Source organism: Pleurodeles waltl, chromosome 7 (genome assembly GCF_031143425.1).
Source record: "Pleurodeles waltl isolate 20211129_DDA chromosome 7, aPleWal1.hap1.20221129, whole genome shotgun sequence".
Taxonomy (NCBI): Eukaryota; Metazoa; Chordata; class Amphibia; order Caudata; family Salamandridae; genus Pleurodeles; species Pleurodeles waltl.
The window spans coordinates 1489636344-1489662434 of record NC_090446.1 but is presented as its reverse complement, the minus strand read 5'-3'; the positions used below and the strand labels follow the sequence as shown (position 1 = coordinate 1489662434).

At 46.7% G+C, this 26091-nt stretch overlaps 1 protein-coding gene across 3 annotated transcripts in view; it reads left to right on the top strand.

The window, feature by feature from the left end:
- LOC138246558 (chemerin-like receptor 1) overlaps positions 1 to 26091 on the top strand; it is a 314771-nt gene that overhangs the window by 169855 nt on the left and 118825 nt on the right. For all 3 annotated transcript variants that reach the window (XR_011194305.1, XR_011194306.1, XM_069201234.1), the window contains exon 2: positions 17330 to 17447. The gene's annotated coding sequence lies outside the window, so the exon portion shown is untranslated. The remainder of the gene's footprint in view (positions 1 to 17329; positions 17448 to 26091) is intronic.

Here is a 26091-nt window from a genome sequence, read left to right as displayed (position 1 = left end):
GGCATTGCCCAGGAGGCAAACTGCCCTCTAGGCCCACCCAGCCACAACATCCGTCGGCAGGGGGGTGTCCGTGTCTCTTGCGTGCTCGGCCAATTGATTTGTGTTAGGGGTCCTAACGCGTTTAGCAACTTGTCTTGGCATGCCCTCCAGGATCGGTCGATACCCTTCTTAGGATCATCAGTGTACTTCGCAAAGAAGGTACACATTTTAGGATCTATGTCCGAAGTAGCTGTTACTTTGCCAGGCAATGTAGGGCGTGTACTTTCGGCGGGCCCGAACCTCTTTGTCAAGAGGCTGTTGAATTTTGCTGGCCACATATTTGGCCACATTCATTTCCAGTCGCCACTCTGAGGTTCTAGGGTCATAGATATCCTCGGGTTCAAACATGTCTGAACTGGAGTCTTCTGCCTTCTGTGGGTCTGGCATGGTGAAAAACGGGCGCCATGGACGACCGGAGTCAAGTTCCTCGTCAGAGGAGGAATCTTCCTCTGAGTCCCCTTCAACCCGCTTGGGTGACCCCACATCAGGGTCTAATATGGGGTGAACCTCTTCACCGGTCTCTCCCGGTTTAGACCCCTCCCAGAAGGGTGGGTGCTTTAGCGCGCACGCACGCACTCTTGTGAAAAGCTTTGGTGAGGTGTTCAAAGCCCTCGAGGTGTCCCGCGTCACGCTTGCACAATTTCTTGGGAGCCGTCAGGTTCACAGTTTTAGTATCAGCTCCTGTCCCCCCAAACATGCCTGTCCCCCAAGATACATGCTCTGACAGTTTTGCAACACCTTCCTTAATCGGGCCAGGGCCATGGCAATGCCTTGAGATAGCAAAACATCTACCTCAGGGGGTAGAGTGCGTTGGGAAGGGGAAGAAATCAAGGTCCTGAATGGACTGCATATCAGGGACACAGTGGCAGATGTTGTACAGGACAAAACGGCCTGTACAAATGCTTAGGGCAGCCCCCCCAACGCTCCTGTGAAAGAAGGTACAGACCTAACGGCCTCTGTGCGCGCTCCCGAAGGCGCGCTACGCTCCGCAGGTGGAAGATTAACTTACCACAAAAGAATTGTTCTGTTGGGGTTGGAGGGGTTAAAAAATGAGCTTTAAGCCCAAAACCCCTGTCGCGCTGTGCCACTACCGAACGATTGCTGGCGGCGACTTGAATCGCTAGGAAATGCTCTTGTAAATACCAGCTGGTGCGAAAGAGCGCCCGCTGGTGGAGCTGACGCGTCACTGCATACGGAATCAGCACTCAGGCATAAAATCCTACTGCGCGCAGTGAGCGTCTCCTGTCAAAGCAGAAATACTGTTATACACAATGCCAGCACAAGGCTATAGAAAAAAACAGTCAAACGCAATGCAACAATTACACTCAAGAGGCTGATAAGGGCAAAAAAGACTTAACTGATGCACAACCAGTGAAAAAAGAGGGCAGACGATGACAACAATGGATATACATACACTCAGTCGGAGAGAGCAACGATGGGACACGGGTTACCATGGAGACGTTGGCTTCATGGGTGGTGTAGTTTTGTCTTGAAATTGGTTGAACTTTGAACTGTCTGTTGAATAAAAAGTGAAGAAAGATATGCATAATCCTCGCCTCCGGTCCTGACATAGAATTTAAGTGGCACAGTCACTTTACTAGGGCCTAGTGGGAACTGTAGTTCAAGAAAGCTTTGGTTTGTCAGACTGGTGGCCATCTTGGAATGGGAGCAGGTATTGCAGGTGAGTAAGGAAGGGAAGCACTACAAGGAAGACTAGGGACAAAACGTTCTGCTTCCATGCAGACAAAAGTGTCAAAGTAAATTAAGAGACTGTGCATATTAAAAAATAAAGTAGAGATGAAACAATGTCTCTCCTTTTGTACGCTCTGTGCCACTGATCCTAAAACAGACACGTTTGAAGAAGAAACACACAATAGAAACTTATGATGTTGTACTTCAGTTAGCAGAACATGGCTCCCATATTAGAAAGTCCAATAAACACGCTGCGCAAGGTGAGGCATGGTGCAGAAGGAAGTAATAGAGAGCGCATGCCAGGAGCTGTCAACAAAGTAAGGAAGTGGCCCGGCAATGCTTTCCAGCTGCTTAACCATTGTACAAAAAAATAAAAAAATAAAAAATTCTACATGGATGGGGAGCAGAGAGGGACAGTAACAGATTCAGCGGCTATGAGTGGAAGAATACAACTTTGCCATTTAAAACAATGTGTTTCTTGGGTGGAAAAAACATAACAGGAAGAAAAGCTATTGGATCAGGAGCAGTGAAGACAGATAGAACAAGAAAGCCTTCTAGTCATGAGCAAGGGGCTGACCAAAAGTTCACTCTATGCATATTAGAAACAATAGGTCTGATCAACAATCAGGTTAAGCTGTATGTAGGGGGGGGGAGAGAGAGAGAGAGAGAGACAGAGAGAGAGAGAGAGAGAGAGGGATGCGTACGCGGTCGCAAATGAAGTCGCAGTTACCATCCACTTGAAGTGGATGGTAACCCACTCGCAAATTGGAAGGGGTCCCCATGGGACCCCTTCCCCTTTGTGAATGGACCCCAAAATATTTTTTCAGGGCAGGTAGTGGTAATATTAATGAGGTGGGTCTTTGCGACCCCATAGCGACTCGCAGACGGTGTCTGAGACACCGTTCTGCATATGGTTTTGCGACTCGGAAATTGCGAGTCGCTCGGAGTCGCAATTTCCGAGTCGCAAAACCAAGTTTTGCTACATCTGGCCCCAGATCACTACGAATTCTCCAAGTTTTTTTTTTCTTGTTTATTTAAATGGCCTGACGGGTGAAAAATAATATATAAACAATGTACTGACACCAAAAAATCATGTTGAAAGGGAACAAAGGCATGCATCAAAGTGTAAATTGGAACCATTAGTAAAATAAAAAGAAATTATCTTCAAACAACAAATTTGATCCTGTAAGCCTCTCAAAAACCTATATATTATAGTTCTCAAAGCATGTCTACAAGATTTTTAAAAATGCTCCCTAAATGCATGACCCACATGCACTTGATTGCACACTGAGGTTGTATATTTCATCACATTTTACAATTCATGCCTGACAACTTTGACGGAGTGGTGTGCATGTTTTCACACACACCCACAACTTCTTGCCATCATATAAGAAACCTCCAACTTGTGCTCGCTTTTTACTCCACATCACTGTGTATTCTGACACTTGTAGTTTTGTGTTTAGCTTTTAAACATGGGATTATAAATTCCTGTTTACCTTTGGATAAAACATTCGGAATGATCAATGGTGTTACATGTTGCCAGTTGGCAACTGTGCACTCCCATCCTTTCATAATATAGCACCTGTTTTGTCGCTTGCTCTGCTGCTATGGTATACTTCCGGTGTGGGTGAGGGCTGCTTCCACAGCTGCTGTCCCTTAGGTACCTCTCTTGTGAAGGTGGCTCTCATTTCTTTTTTCACATGGTGTATCATTCTTGTGAGGGATGTTTGCAGTACTCCTGTTTCCAGGGCTGTATCTGTTTAATAATACGGCTACTGCTCATATTTTTTGTGTGAGGGAAGCTTGATAGCTACTCCCATACTGGACCTGTTTTGCTAGGGAGGCTTGCACTGCTGCTCACTGTAACACACTGATGTGCGAGTGATATGAAAGCTGCCATCCTACACCTTATCTCTGCAAGGAGTTTGTTGCTCATGGTGTGCCTGTTCTTTGTGTGACGGAAGCTTGCACGCCAGCTGCCTCTGTTATGCCTGATTTGCATCAGTGAAGCTTGCAGTGCAGCTCTGTGTGTTATTTATCTTCTGCGTGAAGAAAACTTACACCGGTGCTGCTGTGTGTAACCTGAAGGAGGAAACCTTACTCTCCTTTGCAAAGCTGCTACCAGTGAGGTACCTGCTGTGGGTGTGTGAGTGAAGGTTACACTGCTACTACCTATGAACAGCTTCTTGTGAGTGTCAGAAGCTTGAACTGCTCCTGCCAGTGCTGTACCTGCTGTGTGAGCAAGAATCTTGCTCAATTGCTAACTTTGCATTTGTTTTGTTACATGTTTTGAAACAAATCCGATGCAGTTAGGCAGAGGATCATAATAACCCAGTGAGGAGATGGTTTTGACAGAAAGGAGGGGCAAAGAAAATAAGAGTTAAAAAGAAGGCAGAGAGAAGCAAAGGAATGGTGAAAGAGAAGGAACAATGATCTGGAGACAAAAAACTGGAAAAGAAAGCATAAGAGGTAGAGGAAAGAAAAATACTGTAAAAAACGTCGTTAAGGGAGAGAATTAAAAGAATGGGCATAACACGAGACAGAAAGCAGGTGACAGAAAAAGGAAAAACAAAAGAGATATAAGAAAGGGGGTAATAACCAAGAAATGCAACATGAGGAAGAAATACGAAAGGAAAATCAAAAGAAGAGGAAAATATGCATATAGAAAGTACCTGATTGGGAAAGAACAAACGAGTTGGGAAAAAAGAAGTAAGGGGCAGAAAGAATAGAGAAAGTAAGAGCAAAGGCTAAACGGTGACAAAGATCATGAGCAGGAGCCTATGAGTGAGAGGTTGTGCAAGAGGGGGAGGTAAACATGAAAAGGAGAGAGAGATATTGCAGTGGTGAGGATGGGCATGGATGTTACAGGATGAGAAGTTATGGAATGTGAAGTTGAGATGGCACCAGTGTAAAATATGGAATTAGAAAGGACAAGGAGTAAGACAAGCAGCAGGATGCCGAGTGAGAAAATTGGAAATGATAAAAAAGATGGGACATGTGAATGAGAATTGTAGCAGTGAAGGAAATGAGGGTGATAGTAGTTTGAAAATGAGAGGGAGGGATTAAGGTGGAGGTAGTTGGAAAATTGGGGCTGGAGAAGCAAGAAGACTAGAGGTAGAGATGGTGATGAAAGTGCTATTGAATAATGATAGTGAGAGAATGGGAGGAATAAAGAGGGAAGTAAGAGACGAACAGAGATATTCTGTGGTCAAAGGTAAGATTAAACGTGAGAGGAAGAGTGGGTGGCATAGACACTAAAGAATGTGAGGTGTGCAGGTTGAAGGTAAATATGAGAAGAGAGAGGAGAATGAGCAGTAGGGTAGCAGTAAAACTAGGAGAGATAGAGGTGAATTCGAGATGTAGTTTATAGAATGACAATTTGAGAGGTGGTTGTAAGAAGCAAATTAAATAGAGTGAACTAATGAGGAACTGAGGCGCAAAGATGTGGGAAGCTGTGTGGTGGACACATTATACCAAGTCCAGGCACCCCTTATAAGTGAATGAAGACAGTGTCTAGGAAACCAGGGCTCTCTAGAGGTAGCTGTGGATGAGCAGCCAAGTCTTATCTAGGAGACGTGCAAAGCTCGTGCAATACCACAATACTCACACCGTAACATATCACACATGAAAGGAACAACACAGTGTTACAAAAATAAAGGTACTTTATTACAGTAACACTACACTAGATTAATTATAGGCAGTCCCCCAACCGGTGTATACACTATATATATATATATATATATATATATATATATATATATATATACACACATAAGCAATCAGAAATTAGCAAGAAACAACAAGCATTGGCAAGAATTGTAGAAAATAGTGAGGGCCTAGGGCAGGGCACAGTGGAATGTGAAGTCCCCCACCCAAAGGTATGAAGTAGTTAGAGGGAGCTGAAGGAACTCAGGAACCCAAGAGTTGAGAACCTACGTGACCTCCAGCGACTGGGAGAGTAGAGGTAAGTACCTGGTTTTCCCAAGGACAAACAAGAGGACTTAGAAAATGGATTGTGCAAGAACAGAACCAGACCAGAGGAAACCAAAGGTGGATTCTGGAAGAAGAGACCCGCAAAAGAAGGGGAAAGAGTCCAGTCAGGGCAGGACCCACTTCCCATCCTTCTGTGGATGAAAATCTGGCTCTACAGGGGAAGAAGACGACCAGGTTTGTAGTCCAGAAGATGCTGAGGATTCCTTGGAGTGGTGCAAATGGTGTCCCATGTCATTTGCCGGGTCGCAGATGGTCAGTGGTTAGGAGGACCACCAGCAAGTCTTGGCAAATGCAAGAGGAGGCAAAGGAGGAATTGCAAGGCTCAAGAGGAAAAGTATGATCCAGGGGACTCAACCCTTGGAGGGGAATCCAGGGGACCCTCATCAGTTGGGAGAGTCAGCAGAAACAGTCGCAGCCCCACAGGCAATCCACTGGCAGCATGTACAGTAAGTTGCAGTGAGGCCCAATCAGCACACCTGGAGATGAGTCCCAATTTGCTGGAGCAGCAGAAAATGGACTACCCTTGGAAGGATGAAGTGCTGGCAATCCAGACAACTCAGAGCCTGAAGATCCCTTAGAGCAGGAGAATACAAGCCTTGGGAGCTGCAAGAGTTGCAGTGCAAGGGGTACTGTCTTGCAGGAAGAGGTAAGGACTTACCATCTCCCAAGTTGTACAGCAGGCAGAGAGGACCAAGAGAGAGGACCACCAACTGTGATTCACGATCAAAGCAGTTCCAGTGGAGGGCAGATCCACGTAGCCAGACGTTGTTGCTGTAGGTGCCTGAAGATGCAATGGAGTGACGCAGTCACTCCAAGTGTGATTCCTTCTTGTGTCTTGGTGCAGCTGAAGTCTTACCGACCCCAGAGGATGCACAGCTGGAGAAATGTTGCAGTTGCTGGAAGGAGCCGGAGAAGCAATGTTGCAAGGCGAGGTTGTCTCAGCTGTTGCAGTCTTGTCGGTTCCTGAAGTGTCCAGTTGCGGTTCCAGTGGCCAGATGTAGAAGTAAATGATGCAGAGGAATCTTGGTGGAGTCTTGCATGTCAAATCTGGGGACCCACCTGCAAGGGAGTCCCTAAATAGCCCTAAAAGGGGGGGCAGGGAGGTTGGTCACCTTGCACGGTGACCACCTGTCAGGAGAGGTCTGTGACGTCACCTGCCTGACCTGGACACTCATATGCTTCCATGGGCCTCTGCACATCTTGGTTTCAAGATGGCAGAACCGAGTGGTCACCTGGAAGAGCTCTGGGCACCACCCCTGGGGTGGTGATAGAAATGGGAGTGGTCACTCCCCTTTCCTTTGTCCAGTTTCGCACCAGAGCAGGGAGCAGGGGTCCCTGGGCAGGTGCAAACCAGTTTATGCTAGGAGGGCACCAAATGTGCCCTTCTAAGCAAACCAGTGTCTTGGGGAGGCTACCCCTCCCAAGCCTTGTAACACCTATTTGCAAGGGAGAGGGTGTTGCCTCACCTCTCCCACAGGAAATCCTTTGTTCTGCCTTCCCCAGCCTGAGCTGGTCAAGCAGCAGGAGGGCAGAGGCCTATCTGAAGGGCTGCAGCAGTGCAGGCTGCCTGGAAAATCCTGAAGGACTAGCAGGAGCAATGCTGGGGGCCCTCTAAGGAGCCCCCAAAGTGCATGGAATCATACGACCAATGCTGACATTAGTATTGGGGCATAATTCTGACATGTTTGATGCCAAAGATGCCCAGGTTCAGAGTTACCGTTATGTAGCTGGACACAGGTGTCCGGTACATGGGTAAAATGGCTTCCTTACACTTACAAAGTCTTGTGTAATGGATCTGGAGTTTGTCTGGGCATCCCTGCTCATGAAGGCGTGTCCTCACACACAGGGACCTGCACACTGCCCTTTGGGCTGGAAGGGCCTGCCATAGGGTTGACTTACATTGACCTGGTGTAGTGACCTACCTGTGGTGAAAGGGTGCATGCACCTTTTTATGCAGGCTGAAATGGCAAGCCTGCAGATACATTTTGTATGAGCTCCCATGGGTGGCATAATGCACACTGCACATAATACTGCCCTGGGTACCTAAGTGCCATATACTAGGGACTTATAAGGGGACACCAGTATGCCAATTATGGAGTGCACAGACGTCCTAGGTAACCACATTTGGAGGGAGAGAGCACTATCACTGGGACCTGGTTAGCAGAATTCCAGTGAAGACAGTCTAAACGCACTGATAACAGCCAAAAAGTGGGGGAAGCCATGCCAAAAGAGGGTTTCCTACAAAAGAAGCCCAGACAAAATGGAGAAGAGGGAAACATTGTCAGAACGGGTAGAGGAGGGATGAGAACAAGGGACCTAGATTTGTTTTTGAAGAGGAAACTCAGAAATAGATCAAAATGAAGGAGAAAAGTGGAGTTAAGAGAATTGGGAAAAATGAGAACACTATGGGGGAGTGAAGAAACTGAGAACAATAGAAATAAGAATGACAAAGGCAGCAATAGCAATGCTATTGAAAGGAAGGCTTAAATATGTTGGCGAAGGGTAGCAGTGCTGAAAGAATGAGAGATTGGTTGATATGCTCAAAGCAGAAAAGGCAATAAAAGACAGAACTAAGAGTCTGGCACAGAAAGACTAATTGAGAAATGTGAGAGATAAAAATTACCCAAAACAAAGTCCATTGTTGCATTGTAAATGGACTTTATAGTAGTACAACAGTGCCACTTTTCCTTATGACGGACTTTGATATGCTCATAGCCCTATGACTGTACCCTAGGGTCCTTTCATGTCACCAGGCATTTCTCCTTATGGAGAACCTATAGCTCAATTTTGTTAGTCAATAACAAAGGCCCCCGCTGCCTCCTCTACGTTCTGAGCGGGGGCCCTCCCTCAAGCTCCTTTACGCTACAGGACTTCAGAACTTGTTGATCTCCTTGAAGCTATTTGTGTCACTGAAAACCCTGCTGATAGCTCTCGGTTAGGTTTAAAGAGTGAGGTGCTTTAAAACAGCAGGTGGTGGAGTGACCGAAATAGGGGGAACCTCTTTTATTACTTTGCAGGGGCCCCCTAGGTTTGATTATGCCAGTTTAGCGGAGACATATAAACAATTGGGTTTGTTATGCCCTACTGAAAATGGCCCTTTCTGCAGGATTATCCCCAAACTTTTTGCCTTCCTCCCCCTATTTTTCTGACCTTTTTGTTGGCTTTAGGACTCTGGTCACTTTACCACTAAGTACTAAAATGCATGTGCACTCTCCCCTAAAACCGGGTATGATTGGCTTACGCCTATTTGGCCTATTTAATATACCTGTAAGTCCCTTGTAAAGTGGTAAACCATAAACCCTAGGCCTGTAAATTAAATGCTACTAGTGGGCCTGCAGCGCTGATTGTGCCACACCCAGAAGTAGCCTTTCAAATCTGTCTCAGGCCTGCAACTGCAGAGCCTGTGTGTGCAGTTTACTGCCACACTGACTTGGCATTTCAAACTACTTACCAAGGCCTAAACTCGCCTTTTACTACACCTAAGTCACCCCTAAGGTAGGCCCTAGGTAGCCTTATGGGCTGGGAGTTGTGTATGTAAAAGGTAGGACATTGCTTGTATGTTTTACATGTCCTAGTAGTGACAGTATATTTAGTTTTTTACTACTGTGAGAGCTGCTTGTCTCATAGGTTAGCACTGGGGATTCCCTTATATATTTTAAGTGATAATTTCTGATCTGAAAAGAGTGGTGTGGGCATGTTTGGTATGTTTGGAATGGTAGTGAGAAATCCTACTGAGTGGTATAGTTGGAATTTACATTACTATTTAAGAACTGCTTGTCATTTCTCTGTGCTTGTAACTCTTTGCACCCTGACTCCAATCCACATCTAGGGCAGAGTGACAGCATACTTTCCAGACAGCCACAACACAGGAGGGGCTGGGTGTGAGAGTAGAGGCATCTGCATACGGATAGTCTTCCTGGGCTTGGAGAGGGAGAGGTCGTTCAAACCTTACATGACAATAGGTTGTGTCCTGCCCTCACAGAAAGGGCTGATTTACCCCCTAGTGATGTCTGGAGCCAGGGCTGTGTTGAAAAGGGCTGTGTTACACTTGAATGGGTTACTTTGAAGTCATGTCTTGAACAAAGACATATAAATACAGGGGCTCTGACCCCATATTTTCAGATCATTTGTTGGAAATGGCCCTTTTTGCAGGGTTATCGCCAAACCTTTTGCTTCTGACCCCCTGTTTTCGATCCTGTGCTGAATTTAATTTTTGCTGGCTTTAGGACTCTGGGCACATTACCACTGCTGATCAGTGCTAAAGTGCAAGTGCTGTCTTTTTAAATTGTATTGGTAATTAGTGTATCCATGATTGGCATATTTGATTTACTAGTAAGTTCCTAGTACAGGGAGTGCAGAATTATTAGGCAAGTTGTATTTTTGAGGATTCATTTTATTATTGAACAACAACCATGTTCTCAATGAACCCAAAAAACTCATTAATATCAAAGCTGAATATTTTTGGAAGTAGTTTTTAGTTTGTTTTTAGTTTTAGCTATGTTAGGGGGATATCTGTGTGTGCAGGTGACTATTACTGTGCATAATTATTAGGCAACTTAACAAAAAAATATATATACCCATTTCAATTATTTATTATTACCAGTGAAACCAATATAACATCTCAACATTCACAAATATACATTTCTGACATTCAAAAACAAAACAAAAACAAATCAGTGACCAATATAGCCACCTTTCTTTGCAAAGACACTCAAAAGCCTGCCATCCATGGATTCTGTCAGTGTTTTGATCTGTTCACCATCAACATTGCGTGCAGCAGCAACCACAGCCTCCCAGACACTGTTCAGAGAGGTGTACTGTTTTCCCTCCTAGTAAATCTCACATTTGATGATGGACCACAGGTTCTCAATGGGGTTCAGATCAGGTGAACAAGGAGGCCATGTCATTAGATTTCCTTCTTTTGTACCCTTTCTTGCCAGCCACGCTGTGGAGTACTTGGACGCGTGTGATGGAGCATTGTCCTGCATGAAAATCATGTTTTTCTTGAAGGATGCAGACTTTTTCCTGTACCACTGCTTGAAGAAGGTGTCTTCCAGGAACTGGCAGTAGGACTGGGAGTTGAGCTTGACTCCATCCTCAACCCGAAAAGGCCCCACAAGCTCATCTTTGATGATACCAGCCCAAACCAGTACTCCACCTCCACCTTGCTGGCGTCTGAGTCGGACTGGAACTCTCTTCCCTTTACCAATCCAGCCACGGGCCCATCCATCTGGCCCATCAAGACTCACTCTCATTTCATCAGTCCATAAAACCTTAGAAAAATCAGTCTTTAGATATTTCTTGGCCCAGTCTTGACGTTTCAGCTTGTGTGTCTTGTTCAGTGGTGGTCGTCTTTCAGCCTTTCTTACCTTGGCCATGTCTCTGAGTATTGCACACCTTGTGCTTTTGGGCACTCCAGTGATGTTGCAGCTCTGAAATATGGCCAAACTGGTGGCAAGTGGCATCGTGGCAGCTGCACGCTTGACTTTTCTCAGTTCATGGGCAGTTATTTTGCGCCTTGGTTTTTCCACACGCTTCTTGCGACCCTGTTGACTATTTTGAATGAAACGCTTGATTGTTCGATGATCACGCTTCAGAAGCTTTGCAATTTTAAGAGTGCTGCATCCCTCTGCATGATATCTCACTATTTTTGACTTTTCTGAGCCTGTCAAGTCCTTCTTTTGACCCATTTTGCCAAAGGAAAGGAAGTTGCCTAATAATTATGCACACCTGATATAGGGTGTTGATGTCATTAGACCACACCCCTTCTCATTACAGAGATGCACATCACCTAATATGCTTAATTGGTAGTAGGCTTTCGAGCCTATACAGCTTGGAGTAAGACAACATGCATAAAGAGGATGATGTGGTCAAAATACTCATTTGCCTAATAATTCTGCACTCCCTGTATAGTGCGCCAGGTGTGCCCAGGTCTTGTAAATCAGCGTTAATTAGTGGGCCTGCAGTACTGATTGTGCTGCCCACATGAGTAGCCCTGGAAACATGTCTCAGGCCTGCCATTGCAGTGCATGTGTGGGCAGTTTTAAATTGCCAGTTCGACTTGGCAAGTGCACCCACTTGCCAGGCTCAAAACTTCCTTTTTACTGCATGTAAGTCACCCCTAATGTAGGCCCAAGGCACCCCTGTGGGCAGGGTGCAGTGTATATTTAAAAGGTAGGACATGCACCGGTGTGTTTTACATTTCCTGATAGTGAAATACTGCGAAATTTGTCTTTCAATATTGCAAGGCCTATCTCTCCCATTGGGTAACATGGGGATTGCCTTGAGATATATTTTAAGTGGAATTTACTATTGGGAGCAGATAGAGATGTTGAGTTTGGGGTCTCCGAGCTCACAATTCAAAAATACAACTTTTGGTGAAGTTGTTTTTTAAATTGTAAGTTTGAAAATGCCACTTTTAGAAAGTGGGCATTGTCTTGCTTAACCATTCTGTGCCTCTCTGCCTGCCTGTGGAATAAAAGTCTGGGTCAGGATGGCAGTTGGGCTGTTTGTGGATTCACTCTAAACAGTCACACAAAAGGAGCTGAGGTGTGTTCTGTATATCCTGATGGGTCTTCCTGAGCCAGAATGGTGGGAGGAGCTGACCCTTCCACCTGAATACGGATGTGCCTGTCCTTACACAAAGCAGTCTCAAACTCCCTGGAGTGTGTTTGGGACAAGGGCAGGGAAAGGCAGGGTCTTGTGCACTACAAAGTCTTCTCTTTGAAATTTGCCAACATAAAAGACAGAAATAGGTTTAAGTACTGGACCTCTGCCACCACAAAGTTAGAATAATTCTGGACTGAGTGCATTCTGCCAGGAAGAAGAGCTGGATGCTGTAGGAGGGACTGCCACTCTATGTGTTGCTCTGTTGTGCTGGCCTGCTGCTTGCTGCTTCTGTCCTGGAAGTGAAAGGACTGGAGAAGAGCTGGATGCTGTAGGAGGAACTGCCACTCTATGTGTTGCTCTGTTGTGCTGGCCTGCTGCTTGCTGCTTCTGTCCTGGAAGTGAAAGGACTGGACTTTGCTTTCTACATCCGCCTTCCAAAGGTTCTCCTAGGGCTTGGACTGAGCATGCCTCCTATTAAAAAGTCTCAGGGGCATCAAAGACTTCACCTGCAAAAATCTGGGTTCTCTTTCTGAGAGTTCTGACTTGCCAAGTGGTGCCAAATCAGGTTCCTGGGCCTTGGGAGTGAGTTCTGGTGTAACCAAGAAGAAACAAGCACATTGACTCAAGAGCGACTTTGAACCAGCACCCCTGTCCGATTCCATGCCACTGCCTGTGGACCTCCCTGAGTGCAACAACCCTGACTGATGCCACAGGCCTGACATTGCCGCAGCGCCTCCGAAGTCCCACCACAGCGTGAGTCCAGAGTGCCCTGTCGCTGATGTCTGGGACACCCGACTACGCCACAGCACCTGGGCCCCGTGGTGTGATCGCGACACCGCGTAGTCAACGCCTTGCGACTTAACCTGCTGGATTCATCAACACCGCCCGATCATAAGTAACCGATGGCTCACCACCGATGCCACATCACCTCCCCTGCAAACATAAGGAACCGACCCCTCATCGCCCCTGCCTAGCAGTAAGGAACCAATGCCTCACCCCCAGTAGCAGTAAGGAACCAATGCCGCACTGGCTTCAGCGACACCTTACCTCGAAGATTCTGTGCAACGTCTTTGGTTCCTGGTTTTCCAAGGTACTGTACCTGGAGTCAGTGCAACTCTGTGACCGGTCTGCACTCCCTCGCGAGTGGTGTCGGACTGTTGGGAATGACTCTGTCAAGACTTTGTGCTAGCCCCAGTTGGATCTATTGTGTTTCTAAGCGCTATAATAAAATTTCATTTTCATGAATTTTTGTCGTTTGGGTCTTGTTTTATTCAGATAACTATTAGTTATATTTCTAAACTGGTGTGGAGTACTTGTGTGGTCTTTTCACTGTGTCACTATGTGTGTCTATAAATACTTTACACATTGCCTCTGAGGTAAGCCTGACTGCTTGAGCCAAGCTACCAGGGGGGTGAGCAGGGATTGTCTTAGGTGTGTGACTCCCCTAGCCTGACTAGAGTGAGGGTCCCTATTTGAACAGGGTGCAAACCACTGCCAACTAGAGACCCCATTTCTAACAGCACTTTTGGAGTTGGGACTGAACTACTGTCAGAAGGACTGCTGCTCTGCTCAAAGGCCTCATTTAGACTGCTCTTCTGATGTTGCCCTGCTCTGGCTGGGTGGCCTAAAGGACTCACTGGATTGCTTTTCTGCTTGTTGCCTTGCTGCCAGCAGCTCCCTGACCCTGCTCTGCCAAAGGCACTGTGGGATTGCCAGGAGAGATCACAATTGGAATTGCTATGCTGGTATGTTTGGCCACTGCTGTATGCATGGAGCCCTAAGTGTTTTCCCAAGAGCCCAACGCGGGCGGGTGCTGGTTGTTGCTTCTGGCTACTGTAATTGTAGGCACCTGGTGAGCACTCCATTCTCCACTCTCTGCAAGCCTGTGAGCACTTTGTGGACTTCAGCGTGTGAAGAGTGCCTTGTTCTCTCAGCACAAAGGGACCGCTTTGCTGTAGCACGCACAAGTTCTTGAGGAAACTTAGTACCACTAAAAGTGTGTGGAGAATCAGTATCTGTCCTATGCGCTGTGCTTGACAAGCCACTCCCCGACTGCCGACACTGCCGCACCATACAAATCGGACTCCTCGCTTCAGCCAGCAGGAAGGTAGCATGGCCAATAGGGGGAGAGGAGCGACAACAACCGCACTGCGTGTTTGTGGACAACTGCAATCCCGGCATTGCGCCCACGTTGGGGAACTCAATGAGACCTTTCTGCTGCAGGCCACTCCTTGGTGTTTAATTAGGCAGCTGTCTGGACAGCCTGGGAGGCACCTTGCTGCAGAAAGTGGTGTTTGTCAGCAGCAGCTCTGTTCGCTCACGGGCAGCCACTTCTTTGAGAATCCTACACGCAGGGAGGCGTTAGCCCAGGGAGGGTCTCCCCACACCACTCTGTCATGCGTGTGCCCCCTCTCTCTTTACCTGGGGGGCCAGACTCGGGGCATTGCTTGCCAGAACACTAGAGCTGTTGCAGGCATGGATAGAGAGGTGGGGGGAATTGCCTCTGTAGAAATTCATCCAAGATTACCGTAATGTATGTAGTAGGCACAGAGAGTTCCTGCAGCCTACGGCTCTTGCCTATTTACTGTATGAGGTTTAGTAGGAGCCCAGGTGTACCAGGCCCTATGTTTTCATGTGTTATGCCCCTAAAGTGCCATTACAATCTAGCACTCAGGTGATAATGTATATGCTTTCTCTTAAACTATTACATATTCATACCCTGATCATATGTTGTGTGACGTTTTGCCTTGCATTACCACAATACTGAATCATATTAAAGTAATGATAATCTATGTGAAACATTTATGGCTTAGGTCGCTAATGTTCTAGTGATATATATATGTGTAATAATGCAGAAACATATTTTTTAGGTAATCACTGTGAGAAGTCTCTTTTGTGGTGTATATATTGTGTCGCTGGTATGAGTGTGTTGTGCAAACGCTTTACACATTGCCTCTGGAGATAAGCCTGACTGCTTTGGGCCAAGCTACCAAGGGGTGAGCACAGGTTATCCTTGGTGTGTAACTAACTTGTCTTGACTGGAGTGGTGGGTTCTGCCTGGCTTGGGTGCAGACCCTGGCCAACCAGAAACCCCATTTCTAACAGGACCCATTTACACAGTGGACATGTCTCAGCCTTTTTCCAACTTGCCCAAGGGTTTGCATGAGGTTTTCATCTGGACTAAAGCCATATTAGATGTAAACCACATTACTATAGCTTGTTGTAGTTGGACTCTCGCTCCTAAGTGGGACTGCTGGTTTAGGGATGACAGTACTTCTGTTTGTAGGCGACTGAGTCACTCTTACAACAAGTCGCAACTGTTGGCCCAACCCTCCCGGCTCACAAGCAGTACCTCACCAAAACTCAGAAAGCAAAGGTGATTTCTGCCAGCCTTACGCATGGACTCTAGATAAGACCTCTCAGGGAAGTCGTGGTGGAATGGAAGTTAACCTTTTCTCTCATTAACAACAACCTTTATCCACACACAGGCAACGATGGAGTTGCAGGAAAGTTTTCAATATATTTATTGAAAAGACTGCAATCTACAATAAAATGCATGAGCTGCAATGATTAGGATAATGAACAGTAAAAAAAAGCAGGATTGTGAAGATGAGAGTTGTGAATATAAACTCCCCCCACCATCTTACAATGAACATGATATAAAATTCCTAGCATAGAAAGCCTAATCTCTACCCTAGAAAGAGCTAGGTGTGATAAACCTAATCTGCCAGTACCATGTTCATGAGAAGCCCCCCCACAACCCTCATTACCTTGAAATGAGGTCTCTAGATCAGACTCTGTGGTGACACAAAGGATGAGTTCTGTAGCAAAGTGACGTGCACCATAGATGGCATCTGGAAGGAACCGCTCTAATGGCAACGTCCATGTGAGATGTATTTATACAGATCATGTAGGGTCCCTAAACAACTGATAAGTAGTGGGGATGTTATGTAGGATATATACACCTGTGGCCTTTCGTTAACAAGTGCCGTCCAAGTTAAGATTCATGAAGGTGAAGCCCCAGATGTCTGGACATAGCAGGGACTGTGGCCATGTTGAGCGCCTGTTAGGTGCGCGGCATAGGGTACACGGTGTAGATCTGTGCTTGTTTCACTGTCGGATTTCTGGGAGAACCAATGGCAGGAGCAGCCAGCTCTCACTTTCTAAGGCACACATCCCTACTAGCTGCAGAGCTCACCTCTGTTACAAGGCTCTCCCACAGCTGAGATCAAGGGGCCCCTAGGCAGAGTTTTGGACTTGTTGGCTGTCTTCACACTGATGCATATATTAATTTATAGATCCATGAATTCACTGTCAGCTGTACAGAAGCCTGTGCCAAGTTCTAGCTGTCATCTGTGAAATACACTAGCTGCATAGCAATGTTTGTTAGTTATGTTCCAAGCCTTGCATACGATGAGTAGGGTGACAAGGCGTCTCGGATTTGCCTGGACAGTCCAGTTTTTTCACCAGCTGTACCTGCAGATTTCAGGAAATTGAGCTCGATCATTCATGGAGATTTGTAGAGCGTGAACATGTCACTCAGGCACTGTGGGGGTCTGCGAGCCATGGTCGGCTGATGGTTGCGGTCAGAAAGCCAAGTCAAACTCATATCCCGTTCTTTTGAGATGGTCGACTAAAAACAGTGAGAGGTGCCTTGTTCTGTTTTCCAAAGCATGGGTGACTAGCAGCTGTTATAAAAAAGCAATTTGATTAACCAGTATGATACCTGCTTTAAAAATGGCATTTCATTTGTGTTCTTAGTGTCCCTGCTGTAATTCTATACTGATGAGCGCTGTCATTCAGTGCGCTCGGTTGAAGTAAAATTGTAGTCCTTCTATGTTTATGAAATGTCCCGGTTTTTTACTTTAAAATTCTGGTCACCTTAACGATGAGAAGATGTCTGCTGCAGCATGAAAAGGAATCTGTAATGATGAAAACATTCCTTCAGACTCGTGCTATGAAACCTAATGCTAATTACTGCCAATCGTTCAAACAGGAGGACTCGTGGCAGCCTCGGTGACGATGCAGTGCCAAGCAGTGGACCTGTGAGTCTCATCCCGTCCAGGAGCCACAGCACGAAGAGCCGCAGCACGAAGAGCAGCGCCAGGAGAAGGGTACGTGCCATGATTTCATCCTACTCGTGCCCATGTGCTGTGTGTGCTTTCAAGCTGCAGGGGTTGTCTTCTGCTGGTAGGAAGCACGTCATCGGTCACGTGGACAGCCTGTGTGATGTCACATCTGCTGCTCCTCAGAAGCCAGAGCTTGTGTTTGAGCTGCTGTGACGTCATAAAGTGTTAGGTATCACCCTGATAGACTGTGGACTCTAAGAAACGGTGTCCAAGCCGACGCCATATTAGGGTGGTTTCAAGTCACACCACCCGCTATCATTTATAACTCTATGTATAGCAACATTTCCACTGTTGCGTTTTGAAAGGCATATATTGCATAATAACTCGAGGGACCAATAAATCAGGTGATTTATGAAGCGTCAAAATCCTAACAGAGTTGTAAGCGCTAGAACATTTAAGAGATGAACTTTTAAAATGCAGTCCATTAGGCGGACAACTCAAAACAAATAAATGTTGGGCCAGGCTGCAACATATTCTCTGTTCCTTAGAGTGCAGTCCTTCCTGTGAGCTAAATGATGCTCTCCATCAAATAATTCAATCACTTCATGAATGCAATGAAGCCGGTGAGACTGGGGCTTACCAAGCACACCTCTTGCCCCTGCTGTTCTCGGGGGCCTTAATCAGTAATCCAGCCTCGGGCAAAAGGAGACAGAACTCCACTCAGGGCTTTGAGCACTTATGGCAGGGTAGGTGACATCCGATGGGCCCCTTAATATATCTTCCATAAGGCCTACAACATGTTGCATAGCGCCGAAAGGCACACAAATTAGCGAGCGATGAATTGTGAGGAGGAGGGGGCCTTTCTTGGTAAAATGATGCCATTGCACGGAGCTGGCTGTGCACAGCACGACTCTGGACGGGAGAGGGTGAGATGGGTTCAAACAGGCCTTAGATGAGCAGGGGAGCGTGCACAGGCGTGAGAGATGAGGCGAGTCAAGTGAGCTGCAACAGGCATACCGAACGAGCTCTCGAGAAGCTCTTCGTCTGCTCTCAGCATCAGTGTATTTATTTATTTAACGGCATAACATTCAAACAGAAATGTTTTGCAGCAGCGCGGTAACGGTACATGGTGTCCCGGGGGGTGCGTTTCTGGCAGCACGTGCTGAGAGTAAGACATGCTGGCTGTCAGCATGCAGTGAAGACAACACACATATTCATGCAGAGAAAAAAACAGCGATGAAACAAAAGAAATAGGATTTTATCTCAGGGTCTTTTGTTACTACATTTATAAATGCACATCTTTTTTTTCTATCATTTTGGTTTATAGTTTATTAGACCTACACTTGGTCCAGGGGCGTGAGGGTGCTGGGCAGTCCCCAGCCCTTTGTTGTGATGCATGCAATTAAAAACAGTTGTAGTCAGGAGCGGGGAAAGTGGAATCACTCCGGTGAAGCAGTAAGCGCCCACTCCCTTCTCCCCTCCCCCCCCCCTGCCAAAAATGTCATTAGGGTTTGAGAATTTGTTCTCCTGCAAAATCTAATTTCTCAGAACTTGTTACGTGGTATTATGTCTTTTTTATGTTTTAACTGTCCAAAGTGTTCCAAGCTTTACAAAAACTCTCCAGGAAACCTGCAAAAGTCAACTGCACACATTGCAATGAGTGTTACAGATTCTCACTGTCTCTGCATCTACGCACTCGCGGTTTCTCCTCATAAACAGGAAACATTCCTTCGTGAGTACTTACGTCCCCTCGTGAGTGCCAATATTCCCTTGTGAGCTACATTATCCCTCCGTGTGCCCAATATTTCCTCACGAGAGCTGCTCGGGGTGGAAAAGGGTGGTGCTGTTTCTCATGAGATAACCTGGACGTGGCTTTCTTCCTGCCTTTGTTTTTGCACGCTGGGCTGAGATTGGTGGGTGGGGCGGCGTGGGGTGGCGTGGGGGGCGATAATGGGGTGGTTGCTGCAGCGTGATAACAACACATGCAAAAAACTTTGAGAACTTTGCATGTTCATCGGTTCGTCTCTTATGGCCAACCACACATGCATCGACGTAGATACTTACTAGTGGTCCGAGCAGCACTTGTGATGGCGCCTCGGGCTGTCGTCAGTCAGGAGTGGGTTACTCAGTCAGGAGGGAGGCGAGGCGCTTGGAGCGTTGCGCGAGCCGGATAATGCAATCACGTCTCTTGTCTGGAGAATAAGTCTGTGTTATCGTTGGACAACCGTCTCCAGGAGCTCAGTCCCAACTCCATTCATCAGCACTCTCGGGCCCGCTGTTAATTAGAATTTAGTGAGCGTCATTACTCACTGCCTGGTGTGTACATACATCTCCCAATCACCGAGTCAACACAATGGGAGGCTGACTGATGAAGCTTCTGGGCTCCCTCTGCCTGCCCCTCGGGACACGGTTAAGCAACACACACTGATTAGATGTACTCCATCAAGAGTCGTGAAACACAGATATCGTTGCTTGAGCAGTGGAAAGGCACACAGCGGGGTCACACGCTGCCAGGGGTAGGTTGGCGATTGCTTTAAAGAGGAATGATGCCAACTGCAGGCTGAACAGCTGCAGTCTGGAAAATGAAACTCTGTAGGGTCGATAGCACCATGAGTCAGTTAACACGAGCTACTGAGTGGCTATATAGCGCTGCATCACATGTTTCACCACTTCAAGGCACTAGGAGTAGATGTATGGTGGATTCAGCAACATAACTAAGTTGCAAACTAATTTCTGAAGGTGAAATTAGCTGAGTGGTCCCTGTGAGTTCAAATGTGTTCCACTATATTCTACAAGCATCATCGGATGAAAGCTGGGACCATCCTGTGGGCATGTGTCATATTGTTGCGGAGGTGTGTGACCGCCTCCCCGTAACTGAGTCTGTGGGTGAGTCAGAGGTTTCTGAAGGAGACTTCAGAGTGATGCTGGAGAAGGCTCAGGGTTTTGTTTCCAGTTACTTGCCTTGCAGTGATGTTCAGGATTAGGCCTGTGCAGAAATCTTAGAGTTTCACTCTGCAGAATTCTGAGGAGTTATACAAAAACTTTGTGAGATTTCGCAGAGCTCCGCGAGTAGGCGGAATAGGGCACTTCGTGCCGCTCGTGCTGATATACAGAGCTGGAAGCTTCTTCCATGCTGTAAAATCAGAGCGAATGGCATCAAGTGGTGCACCAGAGTAGGATGCTGCTTCTTTATGCCACGAGTAGATTTTCTACTTGAGAAGCAGCTTTCTCACCGCAAAGGGACATGACCTGGTCGTGTTGAGAAATCTCGCCAGGAAACATTATAGCGGCCACAAAAATTGCCCTGGAGAACGCAAGTTCTCGCTCATGCTTGCCGACTTAAGGTTGGCAAGCTGCTCGCAAAAAAAAAAAACTCTGTCACAGGGTAGTTTGCCAGAGTTTTTCTGGAAATCTGCACTCAAAACTACATAACTACAGGGTCTACAAGGACAAAACTATCCGCATTGCATTACATAGATACCAGTACCAAGAGATGTACCCCTAAACCAAATCTATTACATTTATGTACCACTGAAATGATGCTGTTAGAAAGCTAACTCATTATTAAGAATTTGTGCAAGTGACAACATTAGGCAGTATAGGATTAGGGGTCATTTTAAGGACTGACCTGTGTTTGAGGGTAATTGTAACTGTTAGATTTAGGTTTAGGGTAGAGTAGGAATTAACATGGACTTAGGTTAGTTTTCGAATAAGCGCAGAGTTAAACTAGGGGTTAGAATCAGAGATGAGGTAACGGCAAGAAGTAGAGCTACGGTGAGGGTTGATGTAGGTGTACTTATAATGTAGTGGTGTTGATGTAGTAGTTGATGAAACTATTTACATGCCTGGCTGATGGACCAGCAAGTCAATGTGGAGACATCAGAAGTAATGGGAATATTGTGTACTGTGGGACTTAATGCTCTTTTTTCAGTGCCACAAAAATATATCACAACAACATGGGCCCGGTAGCATGCTACCAAATATACTGTAGTCTAACTAAAGTTGTGAAACAGAGTACTAATTTACTGAATTGAAGAACTCAACATTTTCTGCTTAATTAGGAGATTGAAACGGCATATCCATTCACAGGTTCATTTACACAATCAGTGACCACAAATCCTGAGCTCTAATGACAGCATGTTCATTTGCTGGGAGGAGCAGGTGAGATTCTAGGCACACCCAGGGCCTACTGGGATTACTAAAAAACACAGGTGTTGGAGGCGGCACGTTTTGGTTGGCTGAGGCAAGACCCTAGCCAGGTAGAACCTACCACTCTTGTCAGGGGTGTGTAATTACACTCACTGTATAACCTGCACTCACCCTTGGGTAGATTGGCACAGAGCAGTCAGGCTTATCACAGGGGCAATGTGTAAAGCATTGGCACAACACTTCTACACAACAAATACACTGAGAGTCACAAAAGAGACTTCACACGAGGTGTATGTAAATAAACTTTGTATCAACACACACATTAGTTAACACAACATGAACATCATGTAAATCTGGCATGAATCATGTTTAGAAATATAACTACCAGTCCTGGGCCCAATTGTGTTAAAAGAAGATTAGCAGTATGTACATGTGAGAAAAATAATACTTTCCCTTCCAGCACCCCTCATGCGGTGCCAAAACGTTGTCAGCACAAGACTCACCCAAGCAATTTCCCCAATTTAATATCACACGTTTATAGGGTGCACCCCTCTTCAGAAGGATAGCAGCAATGTACACATACAGAGAATTGCAGCACTGTTAAATAGCTCTGTGGCCTAGGCCGCAGAGGTAAAACCCAATGTCAACGTGATAGTTCTTTGACAAAGATTCAACGTGTACGGCAACACCACCATGCAATGTAGTCAATTACCAGCAATCACTCCCACTCACACACTTCATACCGCTTAACAGTGTCACAGATATCAGGCAGGCTAGTAAAACACACTCTCGCACACACTCACTCCCAGCATCCTAATGCAGTGCATTGATATCTGGCAGGTTAGTGGTTACTGCGCTTGAAGACCCTCCTGGGTCCAAACATGGGTCCAAACCTTCCTCCACCCTCCAACCAGTTCTTATTACCCCACCCCCCACGAGCTGGAGATGAGACCACCCTTTCTTTGGATCCTAGGCTGCTTGTGACCCGAACTACACTTATTTAGGGTCCTGTGGCAAAGGTGGGGGGAAGAAAGAGATAATGGCTGATCAGACAACAGTTGACAAATGGAGATTTGATCGGGAGGTTTACTGAGGTGTTTCTGCACCATGCCTTCTGCCCGTGCCCCGGTTTGGCAAGCATGGGGGGAGGGGCACTTTGGGACACATGCTGCTCACAGTGGCACCCAGCCAAGCCAGGCACTCCAATACACAAATAGTTAGCAATTCTGCACCTCCCTTGTAGGGAGCACCACATCTTGGGTGTAATAACTTGACTCGCCTCAGATGGTCCTGGTTGCGCACAAAAAGTTACTAAATCCACGCCTCCCTGGAAAGAGGCACAACAATCTTTTGCATGATGACTTGAGTCGCACCAAACAATTCCAATCGCACACGAAGAGTTACCAATGCTGTACCTCCCTGGAATGAGGCACAACATCTGGTGCACGATGACTTGAGTCAACCCAAACAAAACTGGACAAACACTAAGTTATCAATGCCATACCTCCCTGGGATGAGGCTAAACGTCTGGTGAGCGATGACTTGCGTTGTTCCAGACAAATCTGGACACACACAAAGAGTTCCCATCCTGTGCATCCCTTGTATGAGGCACAGCGTCTGATGTGCAATGACTTGGCCGCACACTAGACAAATCTTGTCCCACACACAGACGCAAGTTGAGTGGTGCCACACAAGGTAGAATACAACAGTACTCTGGGTAAGCCCCCACCTCTGAGGGTCACAAGCAGTGAATCAGACACTGCATGCAATATGCATGCAGCCGGGTGTCGCACAAAAGAAATGCCGCACACTCGACAACAGCGGTCCACGCGCTGTCCCACATCTGGTGAATCTGCTCACTACCCACAAGATGCTTATGCGTGTCATGGCTCCACGATGAAGGGCCACACTCCTTCAGTGCGGGCAGTACTTTGAAGATTTTGCACCAGGCAAATCCGTACTCCATGTGCAATACTTAGTTCCACTCTCACACCACTGCTACCAGGTGAGGTCCAGCAGACGGCTTAGGCACTTAAGAGGGCACAGGCAGAAGGGGTGGGTCCCTCGCAGGAGGTTTTTGATGTCCCTGAGATCGCCACAAGAGAGCAGGGAGCAACAAGACCTTGGAGAACACACTTCAGGGTGCCACACAGAAGCAACCAGTTTGCCCAGGCCAGCAGAAAGAGTGCAGCTCTCCTATGCAGTGAAAACACACATGGGTATTTTTCACTCTCTGGGCATATGTGCCCTTGCACATATACAAGCATGCATTGGCAGGCTGGACATGTGGTTAAAAGCACTATAGGAGCAAGTGCGCATACAGGCCTGCTAAGATAGGTGGGATACATGTTTAAAACACCTGTGGTGCTCGTGTGCACACACCGGCCAGTTCCACTTCCCAATATATGTGAGTAGGTGTGCATGCACTTTCACACTGTTCTTGCAGTGGGAAAGTGCTGCTCAGGGCACTAAGGCCACTAAGGGGGAATCATCAAAACCTACTAGAAAAAGGAAAAAAAGTTTGGAGAAACACCACCTTAGTGGGTCAGGTCTCACACCTGGTCTTCAGCCTCTTGCAGAATTCAAGTAAGAGGAGAAGGCTGTTATGTGTAGAGGCAGTTTGTTCCACACTTTGGGACCAATGTAGGACACGGCTTGACTGCCAGATCTGTTTTTCTCTGTTCATGGGATTTGTGCAAGTAGGAATCTGGGCAAGCGGAGGTGTCTGGAAGGTTTGTGAAAGCAGATTCGATTGCTGAGGTGTTTGGGCCAGTGATATGTATTGCCTTGAAAGTGTGAGTGAGGAGTTTGAATTGTGCTTGTTTGTGAACATGGAGCAAGTGGAGCTTCTTCAGGTGTGGTGTGATGTGAGTGTGGTGTGGGTGGTTGAGAGTGATTCAAATAGTCTGTAGACTTCTGGTGAGTTTTTTCATTGATCCGGACATAGAGGGTGTTCCTTTAGTCCTGCTTGCTTGTGACTAGGGCATGTATGACAGATTAGCAAGTGCTGATTGGCAGCCATTTGAAAGTCTTCCTCAGTATCTTCAGCGCATTTAAGCATGAGACAGTGACAACATTGACTTAGGCAGTCATGTCAAGTTTGCTGTCAATAATGATCCTGAGGTTCTTGGCATGGGTGGCAGGGGTGGGTTTCAGTCCAAGCTCTATTGGCCACCAGGTGGAGTCCCACAGCGATGGGCTTTTCCTGAAGATCACCAGTTCTGTCTTGTCGGTGTTCAGCTTTAGAAATTTAACTTAATCCGGATACCCAGCAACTTGCCCATGAGGGGGAGAATCAGTTGCATGTTGTTGGAATAGGAGAGGACATTGATATTGGGAGAGCAGATGTACTGAAGAGGGTTGGACTCAAGGAGGATCCTTGCAGAAATCCACAGATGAGGATGCAGCCGTCTGAGGTGTACGGTGCCAGGCTGACTGACTGAGTCCTTACAGTCAGAAGGGAGCAGACCTATCAGAATGCATGTCCTTGGATTCTAATGTTGTGTAGCCATTGGATGAGGATGGGGTGGGAAAGTGTGTCAAATGCAGCACAGAGTTCAAGGAAGATGAGGGCCACTTTGTCTTCTCTGTCCAAAATCATGTGGATATCATCCACGGGAGCAATGAGGGCAGTTTCCATGCTATGGTTGGGACTGAAACCATACTGAGTGCTGTTGAGGATTTGGTGGTCACTGAGGTATTGGGTGGGATGTCTGTTGATGATTTGCTCTAAGATCATGGCAGGGAATGGGAGCATGGGGATCGGTCTGTAGTCAGCCAGAGTTGAAGAGGCCACAGAGGTTCTCTTCAGCAATCGGAGGACAGTTACCTGTTTCCCAGCACCTTGCCTAACATGGTGAAAATAGGGTCCACAGACGTGGGTAGGTCCCTTTACTCGTTAGGTTAGGCCCAGACTTCCAATGTCTTCAATGAGTGCTCTTGAGTTGGAATCAGTGTGGTCTTCCAGGTGGAAGTTCAAGTCTCTGAGTAGGATGTAATTGCTAGCATCAAGGATGAGTGGTGCAACAAAGTTCGCAATAGTCTTGTTGAAGTTGCTGCATGGCTCTAGAGGCCTGTAGATGAGAGTGGCCTTCTGGATGAAGTTGGCTGTGAGATAAAGCTTGAACAACAAGTATTCTATGTTGGAGGATGACGTGTCTGTGGATGTGGGGCAGCTGATGGTGCTCTTGTGGATGATGGTGATTCCACCTCTGGAGTCTGTCTTGCCTGGCAATCTTGTAGCCGGGGGGGATGGCTGTGGCAATGTCAGGTGCTGATGCATTGTTTAGCAGATTTCCTGAGAAAAGTAGGTCAAGCCACTGTTGTGCATCACGTCCCAGATCTCTGGGTCTTGTTTGGTGAGTGAGTGGGTATTGAAGTGAATGCAATTGTGGAGTGTTGTGTGGGTGGTTGCAGGACTGAGTGATGGGGAGAGTAGGATGTTGGGTGCTGTTGGTGCAGTGAGTGTTGGGTGTGGTTAAGTGCATGAAATCTAACAGGAAGCAAAGGAGAATGCTCAACTCTGTGTTGTGCGGTTCAG